The sequence below is a fragment of the Pseudonaja textilis genome, chromosome 6 (assembly GCF_049901715.1).
Source record: "Pseudonaja textilis isolate UNSWEBS1 chromosome 6, rPseTex1.2, whole genome shotgun sequence".
NCBI classification, from domain to species: Eukaryota; Metazoa; Chordata; class Lepidosauria; order Squamata; family Elapidae; genus Pseudonaja; species Pseudonaja textilis.
The window spans coordinates 41,059,847-41,069,304 of record NC_141995.1 but is presented as its reverse complement, the minus strand read 5'-3'; the positions used below and the strand labels follow the sequence as shown (position 1 = coordinate 41,069,304).

Sequence of the window (9,458 nt, the reverse complement as noted above, 5' to 3'; positions counted from 1 at the left end):
AATATGCTTTAAAAAGTTTTTCTAAATAAGTTTGAGGCTTCAAATAATGTTCCAGCCAGAAAGCCTGTTCCTCTTCCTTATGAACAGGTGCTCAGTTTGATACAATTGCTGTTTGGAAGATCTTGCAGAAAGTCAAACAATAACTGCACTCTGTTCTTAACAGATATCTTCAATCTTCCACTGCACCAGGCCATGGTTTTATCATGTTTTAAGAGTGCAATCATTGTACCAGTACCCCTAAAATATATATAATTACATACCTTAATGATTACCATCCAGTTGCTCTCACTTCTATTATGATGAAGTGTTTTGAAAGATTGGTAAAGGACTATATTGTTTCATGCCTTCCCCTACATTTGATTCACTACAATTTGCTTATTGGAAGAACCGCTCTGTAGATTCACTTCTTGTGTGCTTCGTCTTAGTTTGGCTCACCTGGAGGTGTGAATGTTATTTGTTAGTTTTAGTTCAGCATTTAATCTAATCATTCCTCAGCATATGGTGAACAAACTGGATCTATTAAGATTTTAATACTTTTTTATGTACCTGGATATTTGATTTCCTTATTGATAGGCCCCAGTTTGTGTAAATTGGAAGAAAAGTTTCCAGTTCCATGTCCTTGAATACGGGTTCCCCACAGGGCTCGGTATTGAGTCCATTACTGTTCATCTTGATGACCCATGACTGCTGTGCTAAATCTGTGAATAATATCGTGAAGTATGTGGATGACACAGCAGGGGTGGGACTTATCTGGGATGACAATTAAGAGTCATATAAGGAGGAGATGAAGGCTTTGGTGGACTGGTGAAATTTTTTTAAAACCTGGTTTTGAATGTTAACAAAATGAGATCACTGTTGATTTTGGAAAGAGCTGGTATAGTCATTCTCCCCTTTATATTAAGGCTGCAGCTGTGAACATGGCCAGTAGTATTAAGTATCTGAGATACAGATAACTAACAATCTGACTTGGTTTCTTCTTTTGTTATCTTTAGTGGTGTGAAAACCAGTGTTTGCATTTCCTGGGGCAGATGAGGAAAGCCCTTCTGACCTGACCACTTTTTTTTACAAAGGTATGATTGAGAGCATTTTAACAAACTACATCATTGTTTGATTTGGTGAGAGCAGTGCCTCAGATAGAAGGCCCATACAGAGAGTGATAAGGAGAGCTGAGAAGATTATAGGAAGCTTGCTCCCTGTTATTCAGGGTACTGTTTATAAGTGCTATGTGCTCAGAGCTCAAAGCTTTGTTAGAGACCCCACACACCCACTTCATGGTCTTTTTCTGTTGCTGCCCTCTGAGGGGAAGTTTTGAAGTATCTATAGCAAGACTACTAGATTCTGTAATGGCTTTGTTCCCTATGCCATCTTTCTTGTAAACTCACAGGATTCTCTCTCTTTTTGCCATGTAATGTATATAATACCATTGAATTAGGTTGTGATGTTTCTCTGTGTCATATATGTGTGTGTATGTGAGTATATATATATATATATATGCATAATGGTTATCTTCTGAGAGCCAATGCAATGAAATTCCATTTTAATGTATGCTGATTAGTGTACATTTAAAGTAACAATAAAGCTTTTATTCTATTCTGTTAGAACTATTGCCACAGAAAATACAACAAAATAAAAAACAAGAATCAAACTGGCAGAGCATGAATCTAGAATTATACTCTGATGTTGCTGTATTTATAGTTACTAAGTGATTTTGTATTTACATTTATTAATAGATCAATGAAATATCTATAGATATTATTCAGTATTAGGCTATCTGATTAACAACAAGAAGAATCAAACAAACAATATGTGGAATTTATATTAAAAGGGAAAACAACAGTTGAGGAATAATAGGGTTCAGAATTTATGATCAATATTAAACCTACCTATTAAGTGCCAGGGAATTTACTTGTCAAAATAAAATAAATGTGTATGCAAAAATAACAATTTGTAGATTGGAAAAATATGGGAAAATATCTTAAGAAAGATAAAGTAAGTTCAAATGATGAATATAAAAGTATAAGAAATAGATAAGTTGCAAAGATTTTTTTTAAAGGACTGACAAATTTAGGATTTTCCAGACATAAAAGAATGAGATGAATTTGTTATACCAAACTTTATAACATATTACATTTTTTTTTGTTCCTTATTGCTGTTTTATTCCTGCTCTACTTTCCACTTTGGAGTTGTACTTTTTAATATATGTTAAGCAATATTACCTTCTTAAGTTTTTTTTAAAAAAGTACTAAAAATAGAACAGAGTGGATTAAAAAAGTAAATAATACATTAAAAGCAAGAATCATGTGAAGATCAGAAATGTTCTTTACTGAAAGGAAATACAAGCAAGCCTCCTCAGGATTACATTAAAGACAGTTTTTGATGCAATGTAGTAAACTGCTACAAACCAGGAGACAGGTGTGCATCCCAGAAGAATAAGAGGCAGATCAGTCCAGATATTTTATGTGAGAAAAAAAGGTGAAGACAGCACCCACTCCTCAATAGTTCTCAGAAGATATACTTGAGGCAGATAGTGGAGCGCTCAATCTGTCCTGATTCTGTCTCTAGGAACGAAAAAGAATTTTGCTTGGGAGAATCATGACACATCTATCCAATTTTTGTTGCCTGGCACAGTTAAATGAATAGGTTTATACATGCAGCACTTTTCTCAAGTGATAGTTATACTCCTGAAAATATCTTGGGTAAACAGTGGTGATCGAGATCATCACCTGAAAAATTAAATCAAGGTATTTTATAGACAATTTCTATAGGGGCAGACTTAATCTAGTTGAAATCCAGACCTGATTTCTTCTTTGTATCATTTTCTCAACCAAGATATATTGCTTGATTAGTCATTCAGTATGACAGCTTGTAACGAGTTCCATGGCATGACAGCAGAGGTGGTATTCAGCAGGTAAAGACCAGTTCTGAAGAACTGGCAGCAGAAATTTTGAGTAATTCAGAGAACCAGCAAATACCACCTCTGACTGGCCCCATCTATTCTCTGCCTCCCGAATCCCAGCTGATTGTCTGGGTCTTCTTTTGTTGCCCTGTATGGAAGAACAGAGCTGGAAAGCAGGTTAGGGGGGTGGGGAGGGAATGGGATTTTGAAGTAACTTTCCCCCAGGAGTGGGGAGGGAATGGAGATTTTACAGTACCCTTCCCCTGTCATGCCCACCAAGCCATACCCACCAAGCCACGCTCACAGAACCAGTAGTAAAAAATTTTGAATCCCACCACTGCATGACAGTCACTTAGAATGATTCTCATAATATCTCAGCCTGCCCAAGAAAGTTATGCCGTTCTGATATATGATTAATTAGTATCTGTTTAGTATTCCTGCATTATTCAGAACACATTGAATATTTATTTCATTATTTGCTGTTGTTATTTATATTAGCTCCACAAGAGCTAATTGCTCCTAAAGCAACTATGATAGTACTGAATAATTTTAACTACTGTCTATGATAGAAATAAGAAGTCACTAAGAAAAACTGGAAATACAGTTAGTCACACAGTATGCAAAGACAATGATTCACAGTCCTGATAATATTTTAGAATTCAGCTTTAAAATTTAAGGTCCAATGTTTCCTTGCGTGCTCTCAGTACATCATATATGATTACTATAAATGACAATTGAAACTATTTTAAATATTTCCATAGTTTAAGTTTGCATTCTCAGATTGAGAATTATGTTAATTAATTAATTAATTAATAACATTTCACTTTGTATTGTTTTTCCGCCTTTAACACAGTAGATTAAAATGTGTATTCATTCCATTTGTGCATACTTGCTTAAATGAGAAGTTAAGAAATTAATTAGGTGGTAATTAAGAAATGCTGCTAAACCTGAGCTGTTAGAAGGAATAAAATTTGCAAGATTTTAAACATGCTTAAAAATCCTCCGTTGAATTAAGAGTGAAAATGAAAGTGTTTAGTATTTAACATAAACCATTAACACTAAAAAGCCCACATATTTAATAGCTATAATTATCTCTTATTAAATTTATACACATATATGAAGACATATTAGGTAAAGTATGGAGCTTCTTTAAAAAGTATATATGTTTAAATGAGAAAGAGAGAGAGAGAGAGAAAGAAAGAAAAAGAAAAAGAAAGAAAGTTAGTTTATAAGATGTTTTATTCACTAGAGATGGAATGATACACACATTTTTAAATAGTTTAAAATCTTCACCATCTTTATTCTAGATGTCTCTGTGATCTACTAATATACAATGACTTTTTCATTTTGTAAAAATTAGTTCTACTTTTGTTCAGTCTACTTTGCTTCTTATTTCTCTATTATATCAGTACATAGTATCTTTTTCCCATGCTTAAATTGGTATTAATTATGTTATCATTAATATTGATGTAATTAAATTGGTAATAGTTACCAATTAATGACATTAAATAAAAAGTATAAATGATTCTTTGAGGCACTATCTCTTGATCCACCTTGATTTGTCTTCCAAAATTGGACCAGATTAAAGCCACAGAAGTCAGTTTGGTGATGTTTAGAATATATCTGGATACAGAAGTTCCACTTGCTCGATTAGCTGCATCCTTTCTAGATAATTAAATTTATCAAGGGAATACTAGCACATGGTAAAAGACGGCAACATTTCTTTGTGAGAGAGATGGTTTCACATGTGAGTGATTAAACTAATAATTAAAACAAATACCTGTTAAACCAGAATGTCTGATATATACAGTATCAATTTTAAATATGTTTTTCTTGAAAGAACTACATCAGATGCCTAAGTTTTCTAGTGGTAGTTTAAGAGAGTGTATTTAGACCATTAATGTCCTTATATGAGTGATACATGAAAAACCAATACTGTGAATCAACATGCAAGGGCAAATTAAATAACTGGTCATTCTTTAATTTTAATTTCTATTGATTATATTAGTTGTGGTTTAGATGAACCTCTACTTCTTATTTCCTCATTATTTCAGTTGTCTGTTAAGTCTTTGCAAATTAATTAATGAAATGAATCACATATTGTGAACACTATCAATTCCACTGAACTGAAGTGTTAGTGTCATAGATAGTTGCTTTTTTAAAAAAACAAATTTTATTAATTTTTAAAGACATACAAAACATAAAACATAAGAACATAAAACCTCTTTTCTGAAAGTTAATTGTAAATTTTAACAAAACAAATAAAACATTTTATACACCATTGACACATCTCCTTATAAACACATACATATCCTTTCAAGTTTCTCATTATTTCTCCCTTTACTTTTATTCAATTGTATTTCTTTTCTAAATTTATCTATTTTATATGTTTTTATTCACTATACTTATTTTTTCTTCTGACTTGGTTTATTCTCTTCTATCTTTTATTCTCAATTATCCTCTTCTAACATGGTTTCCAAGGTTTTATTAGGTTTTTATTAACTCAAACATAAACACACACATAGTTGCTTTTGATTTTAGCTGTTTTCCAGGATGCTTGGATTTCTGCATGTTATACAACAGAAAGATGTAAAAAATTCATGGGGAAGAGCTATGTATAATAGGGAATAGACTTTGTTTGTGTATGTTAATAAGAATACACACACAAACACACACAAGCTCCAAAGAAGTTTTGGATAATTAAGACTTTGCAATTACACCTGTTCCTTGGGAGCAATTACATTGTCAAAGTTTATCATTTACAAATTACATTTACAGCATTCATTTATGAAACTGTGCTATTGGCCACTCTCACAAAATTGGGACACTTTTATCTCTACATTTAGCCCTGAATTTCTATTAAAAATTGATTACAAGAAATAATGTTAATACTGTGGGGATCATAAAATCAGAACAACAAAAAAAGTATAAATACACAAGAAGACATGTCTTTTTGATTCAAACTCCTTTGAGGTTCAGCATTAGTATTCCAGGTGCAGAAGCATGAAATGAAAAGAAACTGAAGTCAATGACTAGTGCAGAAATACTTCAAGTTCTATGGAGGATGTCTGTAGTGAAATGGTTGTCAATTTTTAAAGAACTCATGAACTTTTATTTGACAAGCACTAGATAATTTTTCATGTATATGATAGTAGAAATCTGATTAATAATGTATTGCTAATCTTATCAAATAATTAAGTTAAAAATGAATGTCATTCTTTTATGTTCGAAATCTTAAGATTTATGGAGAATTGAGTATAATTCAGTGCTCAAGAAATTGATCATTAAAAGGCAATTTGGATTTTTTTTTCAGTCTTTGAAATCATAAAATGTAACACATTAACAATGGCATAATTTTATGGCTATCAGAAAACTTTTAACAATATTAACATTTGAAATACCTTATAGAATGTCAATTGGTTAGACTTTTACCAACATCCTATTTTCATACTCTAAAGGAACAACCGTCTATTGAGTTTTTTGTCTCATTATCTTTATGAACTGTCTTATGATGCAATGATTTATCATTATTTTAAAAGCTCTTAAATACATTTTATTGCCTTCTTAACATTGCCTTTTGGTTTATATTCCTTTTAAGCCTTTGAGTATTACATAGGACAAGGAGAAAGAATGCAAAAGTTTTATTGGATTGAAGACTGATAGATCTATTCTCAATTTCCCAGAAGTTTTTGCAGTCAATTCAACTTCAATAATTGCTTCAAAAAGATGATTTGATTAAATTTCCTTCTAATCAAATCATCTCTTCAAAGCTTTTCAGGGGACTCATATGTATTTGCTGTTGCTTCAGTTATACTTCATTGTTGTCCAGATTCTCTTTGTGAATAATGTTGTGTGGGACAATACTCTTTCTAGCAAAGCAGCAACTGTAATTTTTAAATTCATGAATCACACTCACAGTTTTGCTTGATCAATTCACATTTCAACTTTCCTGATATTGTTCTTCCAATACTTCATTCCCTTCTTACTTTACAGCATATTCTGCTGTTTAATTTTATTTATAAGGATAATAATTTTTCAATATCTAATAGTCAGCCTTTCTTTAATCAATAAGTCATATAACATCATTTTCTTTTCCTTTTTTTTACTAAGGGGATAAATGAATACAATATGTTATTTATATCTTCTGCATTTAATTAGAATGAGATTTGGTAATAATAATGCTATGTGGGCATGTGTATATTTAAGTGTTAGTATATTAAAGACATCATACTCAGTTCTTTTTGACCTTATTCATATTCATATGCTTTGTATCTGTCCAGTGTTGCTCACAATAGTTGTGTTGCTGCTCTGCCTAAGGGTAAGGGTAGCATAGAAGACCGAGATAAAAGAGGAGGAAAAGATGACTGTGATAAGATTGAACCACTTTGCTTCTTTCAATCCTAATGCTTTTCAACTTGCCAATGAACTGGGGGAAGGAAAATGGAATGTGGAGAATGTATGCAGAGAGCATGAGAACATGAAGCCAGCAAGGCCACTATTGCAGGCACTTGAGAAAGACATGGACAGTTCTCATAACAAAATACCATCTCATAATTGGACAATGTGATCAAGTAAGGGTGGAGAGAAGGAGAAAGTATTGTTTAACAGGGCAAGCATTAGCAAGAAACCAGAGCTGGTTTTGTTTCTTCAGTACCCACATGGGGTATGCCAATGAACTGGGGGAGGGGAAATGGAATGTGGAAAATGTATGCAGAGAGCATGAGAGCATGAAGCCAGCAAGGTCACTATCCAAATGTCTTCTGAGAGAGATCTCCCCAGGTGGGCACCTCAGTAACCAGCCATGGCAAATGTCTACAAGTACTACTTCAACAAGGACAAAATCTTCCAGCACTACAACTACATTAAGAATAAGCTGGAGGGGGATAAGGAGTTTCCATTGACTCCCACTGCCATTCTCATCATTGTGCTCTGTTGCTTCATTATTCTGGAGAACCTGCTGGTGCTCATATCTGCCTAGAGGAACAAGAAATTCCACTCCACCATGTTCATCTTCATTGGCAACTTGGCTTTTTCGGACCTCATGGCTGGCTCAGCTTTCATTACCAACATCGTGCTCTCAGGCCCAGCCACCTTTCACCTCACTCCAATACAGTGGTTTATGCAAGAAGGCACTGCTTTTACCACCCTGGCCGCGTCAGTCTTCAGCTTGTTAGCCATTGCGATTGAACGACACGTGGCTATCACCAAGGTGAAAGTCTACAGTAGTGACAAGAACTGCAGGATGCTGCTGCTGATTGGGGCCTGCTAGATCATCTCAGCCACCATTGGGCGTCTACCCATCCTTGGCTGGAACTGCATTTTGGATCTCAATAAGTGCTCCACTATTCTTCCCCTTTATTCTAAAAGCTACATTGTCTTTGTGGTTACCATTTTCACTGTCATCCTCTCCTCCATTGTGGTCCTCTATGTCTGGATCTACCGCATTGTCTGCTCCAGCCACGCTGAGAAAGCCAGCTCCAAGACGATGGCCTTGCTCAGGACAGTTACCTTTGTCCTGGGGGCCTTCATCATCTGCTGGCTGCCTGCCTTCACCATCCTCCTGATAGACACTTCATGCACCAGGAAGTCTTGTCCTATCCTTTACCAGTCAAAGTATTTCTTTGCCTTTCCTACCTCAATTCAGTCATTAACCCCCTCATTTATACTCTCCGCAGCAAAGACATGAGGAAGGAGTTCCTAAGGGTGCTTTGTTGCTGGGAGATGATGGGGCAGGGAAAGCCAGCAGAGCGTTGCATGATCCCTCTGCACAGTTTCAGTTCCTTGGAGTGGTGCAGTCCAAAACAGGATCTTCCCACTTTATCTTTCATGAAGGAGCATTCCACGTTTGTGTGAAAAAGGACACCTGGAAAGGAACTGTGGAACAGCCAGGCAATAGCAAAGGATGATGGGTGGGATTGGACCCAAGAAAGCAGTACAAACCTGATGAATATATTGCCCTGGTGGTCAAATCAACCTGCCTTGGACTTACATGGAGGTATCCATTTGTTCACTAAGACCTGCACAGTATTATGGTTTTATGTTAGGAGTGTGTGTGAGAGAGAGACAGAGTGATTGGCTGCTGAATGATGGAGTGACATGAAGCAGGGAGAGTGAATAGCTGCTTGCGTTACCTAGACTCTGATTTGGTACAATTCTCCTCTTCTTTAAAAGTTGCCCTTGTCTGTGTATAGACCCACTATTATTATTGCTGTTGTTGTTATTTTGGGCCTGCATCTTGGAGCCATTCATTCTCCTCTTTACACAAAACATTCACCCACTCTTCCCTGGGAAGCAATTGGTTGCTCAGATCAGTTAGGCCTTTTGCAGGTTTAATTGATTTAAACCAGTCTTCAATCTGAGGCACACAAGGCAACAATGCTCATAATCCCAATTCTTTGAACCCTGGGTTACTGTCCTTGACTTACAACCGTTCATTTGGTGACGGTTCAAACAACAGCACTGAAAAAAACATGACTTATGACCTTTTTTCACATGACCCCCAGAGTCATGGGATAAAAATTTGGATGTTTGGCAAGTAACTCATAGTTATGATTGTTGTGGT

At 35.0% G+C, this 9,458-nt stretch overlaps 1 pseudogene; it reads left to right on the top strand.

Moving 5' to 3' along the window:
• Nucleotides 1–7,697: 7,697 nt before the first annotated feature.
• Nucleotides 7,698–9,249, top strand: LOC113435904 (sphingosine 1-phosphate receptor 2-like; annotated as a pseudogene).
• Nucleotides 9,250–9,458: the final 209 nt, after the last annotated feature.